Source organism: Oryctolagus cuniculus, chromosome 2, assembly GCF_051225735.1.
Source record: "Oryctolagus cuniculus isolate XC-2025 breed Fujian yellow rabbit chromosome 2, ASM5122573v1, whole genome shotgun sequence".
NCBI classification, from domain to species: Eukaryota; Metazoa; Chordata; class Mammalia; order Lagomorpha; family Leporidae; genus Oryctolagus; species Oryctolagus cuniculus.
In genome coordinates, this window is record NC_142868.1 from 12,249,998 (window position 1) to 12,270,988 (window position 20,991).

Here is a 20,991-nt window from a genome sequence, read left to right on the forward strand (position 1 = left end):
TCCCAACTCTACTACCCACACACCGAGTACGCTGCTCTCCTCCAATCAGGAGCAGGTCCTACAGTTTCTTGGTTGAACTGGAGGCAGCTGCGTAGAAGCTGTTACTCCCTTCTCAGCGCCATATTGTGGGAGAGCAGATGCATAGAATAAGTCTTAATTCCAGTAACTTAGTCTAGTCCGAGTTGCTCCCCACAGTCTCCTCTGACTGTTCTCACACCCTCTGCAGTGACTTCCTTCCAGAACCATCGTTACTGCTTTCCCTTGCATCCAGGGACTACTCTTCCTTGTTTTTCTGTGGAGAGCATAACCAAGGTAGGTGGACCTCACCAATGGTTCAACTTCCAGATGATAAAAGAAAGGTGGTTCCTACAGCTACTCATCTCCTGCAATGAGTCTTCAAGGAAGTGAGGATTAGTATAATCAAGCCGCTCTAGCCTTGTCTTTCACCATTTCCTATGCCCTGACCATCTCAAGAATCCCTTCGTCACTAACAGCTGCCTCACTCTTCCTGGAGGGTATAAGGAAGAGTCCTGCATTGGGAGCAAAGAGACCTGAATCCCATTTTGAGGTCTGCCAGCCATAGGCAAAGTTTACCTCGCTGGACTCTGACCATCCACAAGGCACAGCGCTTAGCTCTCTCCCGGGGCCACCTCACCACACCCCCACCATGCCCTGAAGCAGGTACAGTGGATCCTTGCTTCAGATTGGTTCTTGAACTCTTTTGGATGCCAACATGAATATTCAAGTCCCTAATATAAAATGGAGTCATATTTGCATATAACCTTTGCACAACCTCCCTTATACTTTAAATCATCTCTAGATTACTTGTAATATCCAATACAGTGTAAGTTCTTATAAATCGTTGTTAGGTTGTATTGTTCAGGGAATAATGGCATGGAAAAAGTCTGTACATGTTCAATGCAGATGCAGTTTTTTCTCAAGTATTTTTTGGGAAAGATTTATTTATTTATTGGAAAGGCAGGGTGAGAGCGAGAGCAAGAGAGATCTTCCATCTGTTGGTTCACTACCCAGATGATCACAAAGAACTCTACTCAGGTCTCTCAAGTAAGTGGCAGTGGCCCAAGCATTTGGGTTATCTTCTACTGTTTTTCCAGGTGCATTAGCAGGGACCTGGATCAGAAATGGAGCAGCCAGGGCTTGTTGCCCATATGGGATGCTTGCTATGCCGGCTTAACCTACTGTACCACAAGCTGACCCTTTTCCAAGTATTTTCAATTTGTAGTTGGTTAAGTCTAAGGATGCAGAACCTGTGGATAACAAGATCTGACTGTGGTGGTACTAACTCCATCTCAGAGGATGAAATTGAAGCTCCCCAAAGTTAAATGGTTTGCCCAGTAGAGGAACTGGGATTTGAACCCAGGCTTGGGGCCCAAAGTTGCTGCCATGCAGTTGCTCACCCTACAGTCTTGTACTTTGTCTGTTAAACAAGAAGGTGGAATGGATTTCCTGCAGTTCTAATTCACTGTCTCTTTCTCTGATTTGTTTTTAAGTTTGGGGAGTGCAGCTCAAGGCTAAGGTCCTACAACAGGATTCTCAGTGGTTGCACTTCTATCCTTAAATACCTGAAGTTAATACAAATCCTAAACAAAACATAGCATTAGAAATTTGTACCTCATTCCCAAATGCAAAATAATAATGATGAGGTTCCAGTTTTTGTTATTGATATATCTTTAACTGCTGAAAGTATGTTATTTACATAAAATATTACTTTTCTAAAAGTCCTCCATTACAGCATTATGTGTATATTTATTTTGCTAAAAGGAAACACTTTTACCCATCTAGAAAAATAATAATCTATAAAGATATTTAGAGGGGCCGGTACTGTCGTGAGGCAGGTTAAACCTCTGCCTACGGTGCCAGCATCCCATATGGGTGCTGGTTCTAGTCCTGGCTGCTCCTCTTCCAATCCAGCTCTCTGCTAATGGCCAGGGACAGCAGTGGAAGATGACCCAAGTGCTTAGACCCCTGCACCTGCATGGGAAGTCTGGAGGAGGCTCCTGGCTTATGGCTTCAGATTGGCCCATCTCTTGCCATTGTGGCCATTTGGGGATTGAACCAATGGATGGAAGACCTTTCTCTCTGTCTCTCCCTCTCACCATCTGTAACTCTACCTCTCAAATAAATAAATAAAATCTTTTAAAAAAGATATTTAGCAAGTTAGCGATGTTATCTATCTGTGGTCAGAAGCCTAAAAATTTTGTTCTTGCATTGGTGTTTTCTGTGAATTTATTGACTCTTATAAAAGCAAGAATAAAAAGTAAAAAATAGGTAAACAAAGAAATATCCTTCATGTAATATCCTTATCATTTCAAAATTGAGACAGAAAACACAGGATGGGGGTGAAGGGTGAGGAGGTGCAGGGGGCTTCAGGTGGGATTTCTCTGAGACATAATCTGAATTGTACAGATTTCCTACTTGCTCCATGGAGGAGAGAGGTGGGGGGGGGACATTTAAGTAGGTGCTCCTTAGGACTTCTCTGCAGAGAATTTTTTTTCAGGGCATTTGATGGCATGAACTGAGGTTCCTGAGCCTGTGCCTTCTTTCACTTACACAGCACAGAACCACCATCCCTTCTCCAAATCCCCGAAAATCAGAACATTCTGAAAACGGAGAATTAGCAACTTTCTTCAAAATCCATTTGGCTGCAAAACCTAAATTTTGACTGCCTGCCCTTAACCCACTTATGAGATAATTTATTTTTCTGCAGAAATAGGAAGTCTAGATCACAATATGCAAGTTACATTTCTAAAATTTAATTAATTCTGAATTCCAAAAAGCATTTGATATGATATCTTGGCTGAGTGCTCAATGATCTGAATCTTACCCAAGATCCAGTGCTAACACCTGACACAGAAGAAGGCTATTGGGCTAGCAGTTAAGACTGGTTAAGATGATCCCAACATATGTCAGAGTGCCTGAGTTCCATTCCTCACTCTTGTTCCTTATTCCAGCTTTCGGTCAATGCAAAGCCTCAGAGGTAGTAGTGATGACTCAAATAATTGGGTTCCAGATACTAAGGTGGGTTGAATTCTCAGCTCCTGGCTTTGTCCTACCTAACCCTTGCTGATGTATGCATTTGGGGAGTGAAGCAGTGAATGGAGCTCTGTGTGTCTACATAGCTCTCTCTCCACACTCTCTCCCCCACCTTTTTTTGCCTTTTAATTAAATAAACATCCATCCCCAAATCTTTTAAAGCATGGATCTCAATCATGAACACACAGTGGTCTCTCTCTCCATGTTTCAGCCATGGGCATTCCTCACAGCACATACCGTCTTGGAAGGAGGAGACTACAGAAAGAACCTGCATGAAGACAGCATAATTGTTCTAGTTTTGTATAATTATTCTCTTATTGGTAACACTTTCATGGACAAAATACACATATAGCATGACAGAGTCGGGCGTATTTTATAGATAGGTGCTCTTGTAAGCAGGTGATTGCTTTCACAAGGATGCCAAAGAGCATATCAAGAGGAGAAATCACTTTGGGTCTTCTAACTTGGGCAAATGAGTCTCTTCTATCAAATATTTATTTTTCACCTTGAAACAGAAATAATTTGGGAGAAGAAAGATGTTGGTGAGATTATCAATTTAGGATAGAATGTTGGAAGAGACATAGGCAAGTAATCACCTTGTTGTCAGAACTGCTAGAGAAATTGAGCTACCAGATTCTTGGGCATTTTGTCCTATCAGATTACAAACTCTTCACAATAGTTTTCAGTCTCAGACACAGACTGGTCAATGACGAGCCTCTTCCTTGCCTTGATGTGTGACATTTTTTGCACATCAGGATCTATTTCTCTGGGTAACAAGCAAAGAACTGGTTTAAATTATTCTTTTCAGATTCATTTATTTTATTTGAAAGGCAGAGTGACAGACACACACACACACACAGACAGAGACAGAGACACACAGAGAGAGACAGAGAGAAAGAGAATCTTTTATCCACTGATTCACTCCCCCAAAGGCTGCAAGGCTGGACCATGCCAAAGCCAGGAGCCAGGAATTTAACTCGAGTTTCTCATGTGTGTGTGCATTCCTCTGCTGCCTTCCTAGGTGCATAAACAGTAAGTTGGACCAGAGGCAAAGTAGCCAGGACTCAAAGCACTCTGGTTTGGCAATATGGCGTCGCCAGCAGTGGCTTAAGGGCCCGACAACTCTGGGCCCTGAATTTGATGTTTTATTGTTATCAGCCCATCTTACACCATCCCCCATCTTCCTTGCACTTTTCAGATGAAAAAGAAAAGGACAAATTGCACTTTCAGATTTACCTTTGTGGGTAAGCAGAACCACCTCACCAGCATTCTCACAGAAAACCTCACAATGAAAAACAAAAAAATGTTCCCTCTTCAGATTTTCATTTTAACCAACCCACAAAATTTTTAGCTGCCTTTACCTTTCAGAAATCCTGCAGCTGACGGCAGGGAAGGCAGACGAGCAGCCTTAGATGTTTCAGATTCGTGAATTTTCCACTGCTTATTAAAATTCCATCTCACCCATAGCCTGATCCCACAGGCCCCTGACGGTAACGCCTGCAGAGCTGAGCTCGTTGTGGTTTCATTCATTTATTCATCAAACACTTACCGAGCACCTTCTTCATGCCGGGCACTGCACCAGGCTCCAGACCAGCTGGATGCAAAAGTTTCCATTTCTATTCTTAGGGCACTCACAGTTTACAGGGCAGTCAGATCTCAAAAATAAGTAAATAAATAAATAAATAGGTAGTCAAAGAAATAAATACGACAGAGACTTGTCAAAGGAGCACAGTAGGTGTGGGAGGGCCAGAAGGAAGGAAAGCTGCAGAAGGAAGCTCACTCATCACGGAGCTTGGAAGGCAAGAGTTGCCAAAAACCTGCGGTTCAAGGAGACTCCAACTGTGCAGTGCCCAGGACCCCTCCCTCGTTATCGCTCGCCATTACACATGCTCATCTTCCTCCATTCCATCCACTGCTCTACCTCTATCCACCAGAACCATGTCTGACAAGTAGCAGGTGCTTGCATGGGCCGAATATTGTCCCCGTCAAATGTAGATGCTGACCTCGTAACCTCCGCGATCACAGAATACCACTGTATTTTGAGACTGGCTCTTTAAGGAGGTGATAAAATGAGGATGAGGTAGTAAGGTGAGCCCTGATCCAGTAAGACTGCTGTCATTGCAAGAAGACGACTCTAGGACACACACATGTAGTGATGGACCAACATATGAAGACCCCAGGAGGAGGTGGCATCTAAGATGTCAGGGATGAAACCTTGATCCCAAGACTTCCAACCTCCAAAACTGGGAGAGAATGCACCGCTGTTGTTTAAGCCACCCAGCCTCTGGCACTCTGTTAGGGCAGCTCGCCCCCAACTCATGCAGTGCCCCAAATATATCGTTGAAGAAGCGTGCGATATCCGCTTTGCAACTGGAGACTGAATGGACTCCTCCCCCTGCGACCAAAGCGTGGACCTGGAAGGCTGCCGACTTCTGAGCAGCACACAGTAAGCGAATAACAAAAGCGCGTGTGTGTTGATGGTCTTAGCTCCAAGAGGGAGATTGGATGCTTTGAATTTTTTTAATAATTTATTTATTTATTTCCCAGTCAGAGATAGAGTGGGGGGGAGTGAGAAAGAGAGAGAGAGAGAGGAAGAGGAAGAGAGAGAGAGAGAGATATCTACCATCTGCAAATCCCTCAAATGGCTGCAGTGGTCAGGGCTGTGCCAGGCTGAAGCCAGGAGCCAAGAGCTTCTCCTGGGTCTCCCATACGGGTGGCAGGGGCCTAAGTGCATGGGTTATCTTCCACTGTTTTACCAGGCACATTAGCAGAGAGCTGGATTAGAAGTGGAGCAGCCGCTCCAGCTCTCTACTGTGGCCTGGGAAAGCAGTAGAGGATGGCCCAAATCCTTGGGCCCTTGCACCCACTTGGGAGACCTGGAAGAATCTCCTGGCTCCTGGCTTCATATTGGCACAGCTCCGACCATTGCAGCCAATTGGGGAGTGAACCATCGGATGGAAGACCTCTCTCTCCCTCTGCCTCTCCTCTCTCTGTGTAACTCTGACTTTCAAATAAATAAATAAAAAACTTGATCAGCCCTTCTCCTGTTGATGTACAATTTAATACTTTATCCCTTTTAGTATTTTTTTTTGTTCTACTTAATACTATTGGTTGAACTCTGTAATTAACACACAATTATTCTCAGGTGTTTAACCTAAGGTGTTTAAATATAAGAGTGGGAATAAGAGAGGGAGGAAATGTACAATTTGGAACATGCTCAAACGGACTTGCCCCAAATGGTGGAGTTAGAAATGTGCCAGGGGATTTCAATACAATCCCATCAAGGTGGCATGTACCAATGCCATCTTACTAGTCCAAGTGATCAATTTTAGTTCACAATTGATCACACTGATAGGTCTAAGAGTCAAAGGGATCACACAAACAAGACTAGTGTCTGTGAATACTAACTGATAGAATCAAAAAGGGAGAGAACGATCCAACATGGGAAGCGGGATACACAGCAGACTCATAATGGCAGATGTCCTAAACAGCACTCTGGCCTCAGAATCAGCCCTTAAGGCATGCGGATCTGGCTGAAGAGCCCATGAGAGTATTTTAGGCATGGAAAGCCAAGACACTCTGGGGGAAAAAAAAAACCACAAACCTAAATGAAAGATCTCTGTGAGTGAGATCCCAGTGGAAAGAATGGGCCATCAAAGAAGGAGGTACCTTTCTCTGAAAGGAGGAGAGAAACTCAAAAGGCTTCCATAGCCTTGGCAACAAGAGTGTCAAATTGTTAAGTCAACAACAGGAGTCACTGTGCACTTACTCTTCATGTGGGATCTCTGTCTTTAATGTATTGTTCAATGTGAATTAATGCTATAACTAGTACTGAAACAGTATTTTACACTTTATGTTCTATGTGGGTGCAATCTGATGAAATCTTTACTTAATATATACTAAATTGATCTTATGTATAGAAAGATAATTGAAAATGAATCTTGATGTGAATGGAATGGGAGAGGGAGTGGGAGATGTGAGGGGTGCGGGTGGGAGGGAAGTTATGGGGTGAAGCCATTGTAATCCATAAACTGTACTTTGGAAATTTATATTTACTAAATAAAAGTTAATAAATAAATAAATAAATAAAAAGTGGAGCAGCCGGAACTTGAACTGGCACCCATATGGGATGTTGGCATCGCAGGACACTTAACCTGCTACACCACAATGCTGGTCATACCTTTTTAAAGGTAGGAATTTTTTTTTTTTAGCTTTGACTCTGCAATTTCATTGCAGGTGATGATCAAGGAGTAGAAGGGGATAAAACTAATGTTTTGTTGCCACTTTTTGGCCTAGGAGCTTTCCAACAACCATTTCATGTTACCCTCACATAAAATCATAGATAGGCATCAGTAACCATACTTTACAGTTGTGTGACACCAACACCAGACAGTTTCGGTAACTTGTCTGGGGCCCCCGGGCTACGCTCAGTGTTGTGTGTCTCAAATTGTTTATACAGCCCTTTTTTCTCCTGAAACACTTTGTTAGCTCATTGCCCTCCTTAGCAAGCCTGTGATTCCAAAACCCTCAGTGACGTGTCCAATGTTATGGATGTTTTCTTAGTTTATATTTGAAATGATTCAGCTCTGCTACTGAAAATGGAAACTAAGCACAGAAGCATGTCGCTTCTAAGTCAGACCCAGGGCAGCAAGAGTACACCCTGGCCTCCGTGTCCACCGATACACTGAGTATGTGCAGGCCGTTTGTCGTCATTATTCACTAAATAGTACAGCATAGCAACCATTTATCTTTATATCGCCTTAGCTATTCCAACAATGATGATTTAAAGTATATACCAGAATGTGCACAGGCTATATGTAAATACCACACAATGTTACATAAGGGACTTGCACATCCCTGAATTTTGGTAAGCTGATAGATGACTACATCCGTGTATTGAATGTAGATAAAAATGAATGGAACAAACCAGAGTGTTTCTTGATGAAGTTTCATTCATAAGGTTCAATCATGGTGGTGTTTGACTGATAGCTCAAACCCTCCCCAGATGGTGTCATGCTGCCCTTAGAACCCTCACCTCCACGATGGCAATAAGCATTATGGTCCCACGTGGCTCTCTGTGCTGTGACCAAGAAAGAAAACCGGCAGCAGGAGCTCTTATCTAGGAACAGCTGCCACTCTTCCTTGAGGTTCTCTAAGGAACAAGAGTTACTGGGGGCAGGTGCATTTCATTTGCCAGGTCCCTCACTGAGGCTCAGTTCTAGCCCTCAACATCATACAAGTCTCCACATCCTTATGATAGGGAAGGTGATGTGAGACTGCCTGCCTGAAGCCTGAAATCTCCTGGGGCACACAGGAATCCCTAGGCAATGTCAAGTAGCTTTGCCACTACCATTAATTGTTATCTGGACTTGGCCCCTGCTCTCACCCAGTGAAAGATTCCTTCTTTATTCAACACCTTTCAAATAGCCTCTCCATTCAGAATGTAGAACAAACTCCACCTCATTCTCTTGTTTTTCTCCTGCTAATCAGTGTCCTCAGGGGGCCTAAACCAGTCCCCCTTTGAAGAGGAATTCCAATGCCTCCTGTTACTAGTCCTTTCCTTTACCCTGAGCTTTGCTAACTGCTATTGTCTTTGCAGTCCCCTATCTCCTTTGTTACATAAGGTTTGGCTTCAGCTTCAGCTCTCAGGAGAAAGATAAAACCTCTTTGTCTTGCATTCCAACTTGACTCCATCCCTGCGTTTCTGCCAACACCGGGAGCCTGGCTCTTGCTGAATCTAGAAGCCAGGCCAGTGCATCTGGGAGGAGCTGAATTGCAGAGACCTGAGAAAGCAGTAGGGCTCCTGGTGGCAGCACAAGCTGCCCTTAGGGACAATTCCCACGGGATGTTTCCACTTAAACAGGGGCTCCCAAGGGAGACGTTGCTCCCCACAAAACAATAAACAGCCAACATGAGGTGGCAGCGACTACAAGGAAAGATCTTTAGCTGAAGGCTCCCTGGACTGTCATAATCACACCACCACACCCCTTAGAGTCAGCTCAGTGACTCACGGTGAAGCAGTGAGGATTGGAAAAGATGGGAAATATTGACAGTGGGCCAGGAAAAATCCACTTGCACCATACAGCATAAATCCTGCTGCACCCTCAGATGAGGAGGTTCTTAGCTCTTCATTCTTTTCTCTGTATTTATAGACTCACTTTATATATATATTTATATATACATATATATGTGTGTGTGTGTATATATATATATTTCACAGTTGGAAAGAATCTTAGAAATCTAAACCAGTTGTCATATTTTGTAGAAGGAAATAAACGCAGAGAAGACATGTAACTTATCCAGGACTACCCAGCCAGGAAAGGGTGGGCCAAGGACCACAAGTGGCCTGACCCAGTCCAGGTCTTTCCAGGACTGTGAATCTCCCAACCCAACTCCCTAGAAAGAGCTGCCCATCCACCTCACATGGACACATTACAAGCATCCCCAAAACACACGGCTCCATTTCCTTTGATGTCCACACCAACTCACAGGGCACATCCAGGCTCAGGGCTCAGGGGACCAGCCCCAGGTCCCCAGAGATTGCTTGAAGAATCCAGGATCCAGAAGTCAAATGCCTGCAAACTCCCCAACCCGGACTGAAGTCATGGGACCCAGGGCCAGGAACTTCCCCACTTCCTAAGGTGAACCTCTCCCTTGTCCTGCCCTGGATATGATAATTGTAACACGGTCTTTTTCAGTTGCTTCCCCGTCTTTTGTTTTTGGTACCTGCACAGCAACCCAGAAAAGGGACATCATCTCACATTCTGCTCAGTGAGCCCCTCACTTCCGCTCCCGGGTCCCAGCCCTGTTGTCACAACCTCTTGCCCCTGAACGTCAGGATGATCTTTCTGGAAGGTGAAGTTGAGATCCCTGCTCCTGCTTACACCCCACCACTTCTCTCCCTTTGCTCCAGGACACAGACCAAAGGCCTTCACTTTGCATATGAGGCACAACAGGAGTGCAGGCTCCGCTGCAAAGAACTCAGCCTGCAAGGTGTGCAGAGCCCAGTGCCGAGATGAGTTTCCTTCAGTCCACAATGCCCACAATGTTTGTGGTTCTCAACTCATGTTTCCACTTCTCTTGAGAAAACCCAGGGTTCTCCTCATGCCTTCGCTTTGTCTCAGTAAAATGAGGGGGGCAATAAAGAAAATGGAAACAGCATTTGCCTAGTGAATGTCATTGTCAGTGTTATGTGGGCCATGGCTGATGGGCAGGGCCCAAGTCAGCTGTGCCTGAGAGGTGGTGCTCTACTGGGAAGGGGCCAGAGCTCCCAGTCCTTGGCTCATGTCCCTTCCTCGCAATCCTTCCTCGTCACTGGGTGTTGGGGGTTTGTGACTCCTGCTATGACTCCCTTCTGTCCTCAGCCTCCATTCTCCCCACTTCCTGCCTCCCATTTTTAAGCTGCATCAAGTGGCTTGGGCTTCCACAAAGGTTTTTTTTTTTTTTTTTCCAGCCTGAATTTGAGTTTGCTCATTCATAGCACTTGGAACATGAACCTTGTCTGCTGTTACCCCACTGGGGAATAATATCACATCCCACCCCGGCCAGGGACAACATCTTAGTCATCTCTGCAGGCAACATCAGCACGTGGCCCAGTGCCAAGCACACTGTGAAGCTCAAGGAAGATATTTAGAAATCAGCTAACCGAGAGGCTGACACAGCTAACACACTGACATGGATTTATACCCTCTTGGCTTCTGAAGATCGTGCATTTTCCTCCAGTGACACCAACCTGCATCCAATGCCAGAAAAAAGCCTGAGATTCTAGTTAAATCAAGCTGCGTTCAAACTCCAGCCCTGTCGATCCTTCGTGGCCTTGGGCAAGTTACATAATCTCTCTGAGCCATTAGTCTTCCCACTTTTTCAAAGTACATGATTCAGCCATTAAGTCTTAGGAAAACATATATTCACACAATGACTTGTAGGTAAAATTTTAAAGCAGCTTCATCCACAATAGCATAAAACTGGAGGGGTGGTGAACAGCGTTTGGAAGAGAATGTCCACCAACAGGTGAATGTTCAGGGGTGCTACCATGTAACACAAGCGAGGGGAAATGCTCAACACTAAAGAAGAACGTTATCACTGCACCTGTAACCACATGCATGGATCTCCAAGGCATGAGGCTGAGTGAGAGAAACCAGACACATGCATGAGTCCTTTATATAAATGTAAACCCATCCACACCGACACAAAGCAGTTCACGGGTTGCCTAAGCCAGGGCTGGAGGGAGGAATAAACTCTAAGGGGATTGAGGAATCCTTGGTAGATGACAGACATGTTCTGAGTCATGATTATGGCAGTGGCTTCACGGGTGTATGCCTTAGTCAAAACCCATTGAACTGTGCACTTGAAATGCATATGGCTTATTGTAAAAAAAAAATTCCTCAATAAAACTGCAAATAAAAATAGTAGTATTAAAAATGAAATCCCCAGGAGTAGGTTTTCTGGCACAGCAGTTAAAGCCACCGCTTGGGTTCATCCTGTATCAAAGTGGTAGGGCTCCTGTCCTGCCTCGGCTTCCAATCCCGCTTCCTTCTAACGTGCACCCTAGGAGGTAACAGGTAATGGCTCATGCACTTAAGTTTCCTGCCACCCACATGAGAGACCCAAATGGAGTCCAGGGCTCCTGGCTTTGGACATGACCCAGCTCTGTCAAATGTGTAAAAAAAAAAAAGCTAATATTAAGAACTGTTACATTAAGGAAGAACTAAGAGTAAGCTTATTTTCCATGGTGGTTATTTTGATGTTTCTCCATACAGTGTTGACTAAGTCCATCCATCATAACTTTAAATTTGCACAGTTGTGTTTATATGCCCACTGCACATGTACTTAAGCCACACATGTGAAGGCATGCTATACAAATATCTAATAAATGTCTTAATTCATGACTAAAACCAGAAAAGAACAATGATGAGCCAATGCCTGCCCTTGGTGGTTGTATGTGCATCTACAGAGGGGCTGCTTATAAAAGTGGCCCAAGTTTACTGTTCTGTGGCTCCTAGGTCACAGGAATCCTTGTCTAGCTTGTCTCTCATTTTTCTGTAGGGATCCCTTTCTTTCGGCGTACCCAGCAAACACTGGCATTATCACTTCCCTCTCAGGTCTCAATTTTTCTCTGAGTATTTAGTAGACAGGGTTTCTCCAGCAAGGACAACGAGAAAAAGCTTCATAGTGAGCAATAAATGGGGCAAGTGGGGGAGGGGGAGTGGACACCATCCTTTATCTTAATACCAAATACCTGTCTCCCACAGTCCACTCTTGACCTCACTCAGCAATTTCACTCAGCTTTCTGATCATTATCTTAATAGGCATCTACCCACCATTTACCAAAATGCAGTAAGTGGGGTGATCATTTTTCTAAAGATAAAAATGACATCTCTATTCTCTTTGTCGCTCCCTCTTCAAGCTGATTTTGACTGTTATTTTAGATCTAGCTCTCTAGGATGGCTCAGCGCCCTGGCTTTGTCTGGGAAGGTTTGGAAAACAAAGAGTTAAATCATCAACCAGAGAATTTGATCACCACAGACCTAAACTCCTGGTAGTTCAGAGCAAATGGAAACAGCAAGTTTCTTTTAGCCTTAATTATCTGTGTAATTACCTTAGCTCAGATAGCTACGGGCTCAGAATCTCAAGAAAGGTGGCTGTTTTTCTCTCAATCCATCAGTGTCATGCCAACATTTATTGTGTGCCAACTGTATGAAGCAACTCTGCATTAAAAATTGAGAGGTACATCTGAGACTTATTATAGATGCTACTCATGAACCTCTTCATAACCTTCCTGCAGTAGCAGGATCATTAGAATCCCTGATGTGCACCAGGCAGTATGCCAGCTGCAAGGGTACAAGGGACATGCAATCTGTGAACTTAGGGAATGGGTATCTAGTCAGTAAGAAGGAGCAAGCCAGGAAAGGGCAGGTGCTGCATATGTGATTGCTTTTGTGATCCTGACTTCTAAGTGTGGTAGGAGTGTAGGGAAGAAACAATGAAGGCACGGAAGCTATCAGCAGCAAACAGTGAATGGACAGTTACTCTACACCAAGCATTGCCTCTTACACTTTCGCTCACCAGTCATCATGGACATTAAGTGAAACTCTCTAATTATCCAAGATGATTGTGCACCCTGAGCTGAGAGCTTACCATTGAATAATTTGAGGACACATAAGAAAAGGGTTACCCATACAGTGTAGCCAGGTCCCTGCAGGCCAGGTGGCCACTCCTTCTCCATGTCTCTGATATTTTTAATTGGCTTTTTAAAGAAAAAACAAGGATGAGCTTGCGTTCACCTTCAGTGGAATACAATGTAGATTCTCACATTTCTGCAACAAATAAGCAGCTAGAAGACACTGTATATAAAAGAGTTTGGGGGAGTGAGTTTGCTAGGGTTTCATGTTTTCTCCAACACTGATGTGGTCTGCCTTCTGGAAAGGAGATGGTAACACCCTGTGCCTTTGTCCAAATTGGCTTTTGGGGGTTGTGAGTTGGGTGGGGCTGCAATGTCCTTTGCCTGTTTTTCCAATTCCAGATACCTGTTTTTCTTTTAATCTTTTGATAGCCAGTAAAAGATGGTAGCAGGGTCACTGAGGGGAAAAAAGAATGGTAGTAAGGAAAGAAAGCGGGGAAGAAGCAAAGAAGAAAGAAAGGTTGCACTTGCAATCAACAGCCTGGATTCAAATCCTAGCTCTGCCACTGACCACCTGTGTTACTTGCACAGAATCTTTTCCTTACCTTCCCAAACCTAAGCTTTCTCCTTCAGAAGAATGTGGAAAAATCTTACCTGCTTCCCAGGAGTTAAGTCATAGGTCTTACCAAGAGAATATATGAATGGTCTTCAAAAAGCTTATGGAAAATTCAATATTACAAAAAAAAAAAAACCCTTTGCCTGGATTTCAACATTTTTGTACCAAATAAACTTATCTTTCAATTCCATCTTCCATGAACTAGGAAAAAGCAAAATGCCAATCAAATCACCTGAAAACCTAGCTAAAATTATACCACCAAAGCCAGGGTTAGCTGACTTCACCTGCATACTCCCATTATGCATGGCACACACCATCACAATGCTCATGTGTCCTGCTGTTCTTATTTAAGCCACTGTCCCTTCCTTGAATGGATGACCCTCAATGGCAAGTGCCAACCTGCATCCACCTGTGAACTTCCAGGCATGATACTGTCCCTTATAATGGGAAGTTTCTGCAAATATTGTCAAATCAGTGAATGAATGCCATCAAAATCTTCATTAAACCTTGCTAATTCATAAAACACAGGTGTCATTATCACTGCTGTCATGAGAAATCTTTCCTACACCGTGAAATCTTTTTACTTTCCAATGCAGCAGAAATAAGATTTTAGCCTTTTTCATTCTTCAGTTTCCAGATGTGTTTACCTTTCCAGGTCAGGTCTCAGTGATGTAAAATCACTCAAGAGGAGTCTAATCTGTGTTGCAAGAGCAATATCTATTAGTCCCTTCACATCCTCCTTTCACAAAGTAGAAGTGGGGAGTCATGCTAAGGTGTGAATGTTTGTAACTCTCCAGAGTTCTTGTTGAAACTTAGGCCGGCGCCGCGGCTCACTAGGCTAATCCTTTGCCTTGCAGCGCCGGCACACCGGGTTCTAGTCCCCGTCGGGGCACCAGATTCTGTCCCGGTTGCCCCTCTTCCAGGCCAGCTCTCTGCTGTGGCCAGGGAGTGCAGTGGAGGATGGCCCAAGTCCTTGGGCTCTGCACCCGCATGGGAGACCAGGAGAAGTACCTGGCTCCTGCCATCGGATCAGCGCGGTGTGCCGGCCCAGCACGCTGGCCGCGGCGGCCATTGGAGGGTGAACCAACGGCAAAGGAAGACCTTTCTCTCTGTCTCTCCCTCTCACTGTCCACTCTGCCTGTCCAAAAAAAGAAAAAAAGAAAAAAAAGAAACTTAATCTCAGGATGGGCATTTGGCATAGTGATTAAGACATCTCTTGGAACATCCACATCCCATATTAGAGTAACTGGGCTCAAGTCCCAGCTGTGGCTCCCAGTTCAAGCTTCCTCCCATTGTGCACCCTTGGAGGCAACAGGGGAGGGCTCAAGTAGTTGAGTCTTTGCCATCCATTTGGAGGATCCTCGCTTCAGGCTGGTCCAGCTATGGTTGCTGAAGTCAACTGGAGAGTGAGCTGTGGGATGAGAGTTTGCTCTCTCCACTCTCTTTTGCTCTCTCTCTCAAAATAAATACACATTTTTAAAAAGACTAAGATTAAAATGATTAAGCCATGAGGATGCTGCCCTCATGAATAGCATTGGTGCTCTGGTAAGAGAGGAATCCGAGAGCTGCTGGCCTCTTGGCCCTCCTACCCCTTCTGCCATGTCAGCATGTAGCGAGGAGGCACCATACTTGGAGCAGAGAACAGCTCTCCCCAGATACCACATCTGCTGGACTTCAGCCTCCAGAACTGGGAGAAATATATTTCTGTTCTTTACAGGTCATCCAGTCTCAGGTATTCTCTATAGCAGGAATAGCAGCACAAACAAAGGCATGTCCCGACTCCTTGCTGATGTAGAAAACCACAGTTTCTCCAAAGTTTTTGGTATTTTATTACTTTTTGTCATGTTATAATTTTACAGCAAAATTGTTTTGTTTTCCTAGTGTTTGTGAAGATTTTTAAAGTTTCAAACTGGTTTCTCTTGCATGTGCACAGAGAAACAGAAAGAAAAACAAAACCTGCGGAGGATTAGAGGGCATGAAAGCAGTAAGAAATGTGTCTGAGAGAAAACCAGAGCCCAGATCGGCTCTAAGTGCTTCACACTGGGGGCCCGAACAGAATCAGGGTTTAATAGTGAGAAGCTTTGTTAAGAACACTAATACAAGAAAGCAAGCTCCGTACATTTTTCTCATTAATATTAAACAAAAATTTAATTTAATAAAATGCATAGTTTTTATTAAAGCTTATTTTATGATCTATTTATTTGAGTAGCAGAGAGAGATTCCATCTTCTGCTTCACCCCCAAATGTGTGTAACAGGGTTGGGTCAGGTTGAAGCCAGGAGCCAGGAACTCCATCCAAGTCTTCCACGTGAGGGGCTGTGCCTAAGCTATCATCTGCTGCCTCCCCAAACTGAACATTAGTGGAAGCTGGATGGCAAGCAGAGGCAGGATTTGAACCCAGGAACTCTGATATGGTTCATGGGAATACCAAGAGGCAGTTTAATCACTGCACCATGACACCTACCCCAGTGTATGGGTTTTAAAACAATTTTGATGAGTTTTACAAATGCACATAACCCTTATGATTCCTATCAAGATACAGAATATCTTTGTTTTCTAAGAATTTTCCTGCAGATTCCTCTCTGCATCCCTTCTCCTGCCCTGCCTCCAAATCATTGGATAGGAACATTTTAACCCTGATAGATTATATTTTAGAATCTGGAAAGTGCTATAGACCTTCCCCAACTAGGGCAAAGGAACTGGAGGCATGGGGTTGGATCCCACGTGAAGGACTCCACCTGAATTTTCTTTATTCTTCTATTTGTTCACTCAAAAATGTTATTGAATTATGCCTTGGTGCTTTGGAATAGGCATTAGGTAGACACTGGGAAAACAATACCATCCTGTTTCCATCCTTGATCTTACGGCAAGGAGAAAGGCTATAAATAAGAAAGGAAACCAGCAAAGATAGAATTTGGGGCTTGTGATAAATACAGTGAGGGCAGCCAACAATCTGGGTGTGGCAGAAAGAATAACACAGAGAAGCCATTACAGATGCAGGTGGATGAGGCTAGGCAGGCCCCTCTGAGGATATAAGAAACCCAGCCACACCAAGAAATAAAGAAGAACTTTCCGGAAGAGAAAATCTTTGACTGCCGCCCTAATTGAATTCCCCTCCCATCCCCACTTTCAATTAAATTTTATTCTTCTAAGGGACACAATGTTAATTCTACCCATTTGAAAAATAGTTCAAATACTGAGAAAATTCACATTTTCTCAGAACATTATGTTTAGTTCTCGTGAAGAGAATGTTTCTATTTATTAGCGGCATAACAAGTAGTCTCAAAATTTAGTGTTTTTTAATAACAATAATAGTTTCATTATCTCTCATGATTTTTGTGACTCAGGAATTCAGGAAGAATTTGGCCTTATGGTACTGGCTCAGGGCACCTCATGAAATTGCAATTGGGCTTGGCTAGAATTACACTTCAGTTGGTGGAGCCAAAAATGGCCAGATATCTCTGAATATGATCTCAGGGATTCCACAGCTGTTCAAGACGTCAGCAATGAATATTCTGGTAAGAAAGACAGAAATTAAATATTTTATAGAGTAGTCTTGGTAGTCACACAGTGATATTCTCATCATGCTCCAGTTCTTAGTCAATCAAAAGATCTTATAGGAGAGAGATACACACTTTATAAGAAAGTAACTAGGGTTTAGAAAAGTACATGGAATAGCAGATGTGTCAGAATCATTTTTGGAAAGTGCAGTCAGCCACATGTAGGTAAGGAGAGAAAGAGGAGGGGGAGTGACGGGAGTCTCAAGGGGGTGGAGATAATGAATGACTCCAAAGAGAGACAAAAACAGGTAAGAGTGGCCAGGGTTTGGTATAGTAGTTAAGTTGTCACATGGGATACATGCATCCACACTGGAGTGCCTAGTTCAAGTTCCAGCTATTTGCCTTCTGACCCAGCTTCCCACTAATGTCCACACTGGAAGGCAGCAGCGATGTCTCGAGTACTTGGCTTCCGGTCACCCACATGGGAGACAAGGATTGAATTCTAGGCTCCTCATTTTACCCTGACCTATCCCCTGGTATTGTAGGCATATGGGGAATGAACAATAGATAGAAGATCTCTCTCCATTTGTCTCTCTATCTCTTTCCATCTTTCAAACAAGATGAAAATTACTGGAGCTGGTACTGTAGCATAGTGGGTAAAGGTGCTGCCTGTGGCACTGGCATCCCATATGGGCAGCAGTTCAAACTCTAGCTGCTCCATTTCCAATCCAGCTTCCTGCTAATGTGCCTGGGATAGCACTGGAAGATGGCCCAACTGCTTGGGCACTTGCACCCACATGGGAAACCCAAAAGAAGCTCCTGCTCTTGGCTTTGGATTGGTCCAGCTCCAGCTGTTGTGGCCTTTTAGAGAGTGAACCAGCAGCTGGAAGATTTCTCTTTCTGTCTGTGTTAATGCTGCCTTCAAATAAATAAATAGAGAAATAAATAAATAAATATTTTAAACAATGAAAATAATTGAATTAAAAATTTTAAAAAGCAGGAAAGAGGTATACATATCCATTCAGGAGGCTCATTAAGAGAAAGGGAGAGTATTAGCAAAGATACATCTAGCCACACACAAAGAAAGTGGGGGCTTTGTGACTGAGAGAAAGAATATTGAATTGAACAATAGAAAGTACTTTCTTTTGTTACAGGAAGTCCAAGGGTAGATTAGTGATGCTTTTTCAGCAGTGACCAACATCATCTAGGACCCAAGTTTGTTCCATCACTCAGCTCCTTTACCTTCAACCTGTCAGATTTTCTGCAATATGACTGCCTTCTTGGTCTAAAGGTGGCTGTCACAGATCTGGGCATTACATACATATCTACTATTGTCCAAAGAAAAGTAGACACAATTTTCTTCCCAATCTCTTTTTCCGAAGTGCAAAGAAAACCGAAACTTCCCACCCAGTGTCATGTTTCATAGGCTAGAATGGGATCCCATGATTAGCCCCTAAGCAGTCACTGGCAGAGAGAACAAAAGAATCGTCCTGACTGAATTCAGTAGCCCATCCTACAGGTTGACAGGACAGGAACTTGTTAGAGACAGATGCTTGAACTGGACTCTGACATGGCCTAGGATATAACAATGACAGTGAAATGACCCAGGAGATGACAATAACAGTGAAAGGGTAGGGTAGGTAAAGAAAAAGATCATGTGGGTCAGCCCAATGGCATAGAGGGTTAAGCCTCCACCTGCAGTGCTAGCATCCCAGACAGGTACCCATTCGATTTCCAGCTGCTCCACTTTTGATCCATCTTCCTGCTAATGTGCCTGGGAATGCAGCAGAGGATGGTCCAAATGCTTGGGTCCCTGCATCCCACATGGGAAACTGGGAAGAGGCTCCTGGCTCCTGGCTTCAGATTGGCCTGGATCTGGCCATCGTGAACATGTGGGGAGTGAACCATAGGATGGAAGATCTATCTGTCTCTGTCTCTCCCTCTCCAGCATCCTATATGGGTGCTAGTTTGAGTCCTGGTTGCTCTAATTCCACTCCAGCTCTTGCTAATGTGCTTGGGAAAGCAGCAGAAGATGGCCAAGTGCTTGGGCCTCTGCACTAATGTAGGAGATCCAGAAGACTGTCCCAGCTTTGGATGTTGCAGCCATTTGGGGAGTGAACCAGAAGATGGAAAATTTCTCTCTCTGTAACTCTGCTTTCCAATAATTAAATAAATCTTTAAAAAATATTTTACAGGGAATGAACAATGATCTTATACTGCCTTTTTCAGACATGGAAGAGGAAAAATAACCTTATCAATTCATTTCATAAAGTTAGCATTACTGGAACCAAAGATAGTATAAAAATAAAAACTCCAGGCCAATATTCCTCAAGAATATAAATGTAAAATTTCTTAAACAAAATTTTAGTTAATTAAATTCAGCAACATATAAGAATAACCATATGCCATGACCAGGTGGGGTTTATTAGATTTATATAAAGACTGGCTCAATATTTGAAAATTAATTAATATAACTCACCAAAGTCACAGACTAAAGAAGAAAAATCATATGAGCTTATCTATTGATGTGGAAATGGAAACATTTTTATACAAAATTCAACACCCAGTCATGATAACAGTCTCAGAGAAACAGAAATACAGAAGAAATTCTTCAATGCAAGAAAACACCTTAAAAAGTTAAAGGGAGGGAGGGAAGGAGCTGAGGATGGAAGGAAAGAAGGAAGGGAGGGAGGGAGGGAAGGATGGAGGGAGAGTGGGAGGGAAGGAGGGAGGAAGTGGGGGTAACATACTTAAGGGCAAGAGACTGATGCTTTTCTTTAAGATCAAGAATAGGACAGTGACAGCACTGTGGTGTAGCAGGTAAAGCCACCGCCTGTGATGCCAACTTACCATATGGGTGGCAGTTCCAGTCCTGGCTGCTACCACTTCCGAACCAGCTTTCTCTAATGAGCCTTGGAAAGCAGCAGAGGTCAGCTCAAGACCTCAGGCCCCTGCATCCACGTAGGTGACCTGGAAGAAGCTCCTCATTCCTGGCTTTGGACCTGTCCAGCTCCATCCGTTGTGGCCATCTGGGGAGTGAACCAGCAGATCGAAGATCACTTGCTCTCTCTGTCTACATCTCGCTCTCTCTGTAACTCTGCCTTTTAAATAAGTTAAATAAATCTCTCTCTTTTTTTTTAAAGAACAGGGCAAGGAAGTTAGTTCTTACTATTTTTCTTCAACACAACATCACAAGTTCAAGTTAGCTGTAAAAGAAAATAAAATGAAACAAAAAGCATATAAATTATAAGGTAAGAAATGAAACTGTTCCTATCTGCCAATGGCGTGATTTTCTACACAGAAAATCTGAGAGAGGGGTAGGCATTGTGGCACAGCAAGTTCAGCTGCCGCTTACAAGGCTGGAATTCCACACTGGAGTTCCAGTTTCTCCACTCCCAATAAGGCTTCCTGCTAATGTGTCTGGCAGGCAATGGATGATGGCCCAAGTACCTGGGCTCCTGCTACACACGTGTGTAACCCACATGGAGTTCCTGGCTCCTGCCTCAGACTTGCCAGCTCTGGCTGTGGCAGGCAGTTGAGGAACAAGTCTGGTGATGGACAGTATCTCTCTCTATGTCTCCCTCTCTGTTTTTCGAGTAAATAAATATATAAAAAGAAAAATCCGAGGGAAGCAACTCACAAAATCCTGATAAGTGAAGTTGATCAGGTCACAGGATACAAGATACATAAACAAAATGTGTA

The 20,991-nt window shown here is 43.7% G+C and overlaps 1 long non-coding RNA gene across 2 annotated transcripts in view; it reads right to left on the reverse strand.

Moving 5' to 3' along the window:
- Positions 1–20,991, reverse strand: part of LOC127486441 (uncharacterized) — a 620,188-nt gene that overhangs the window by 72,308 nt on the left and 526,889 nt on the right. Inside the window, exon 5 of one of the 2 annotated variants that reach the window (XR_016229777.1) lies at positions 20,145–20,318. The exons of the other annotated variant lie outside the window; for it this stretch is intronic. This is a non-coding gene — a long non-coding RNA (uncharacterized LOC127486441). Of the gene's footprint in view, positions 1–20,144; positions 20,319–20,991 lie in introns of those variants that run through there. 2 annotated transcript variants of the gene reach the window in all.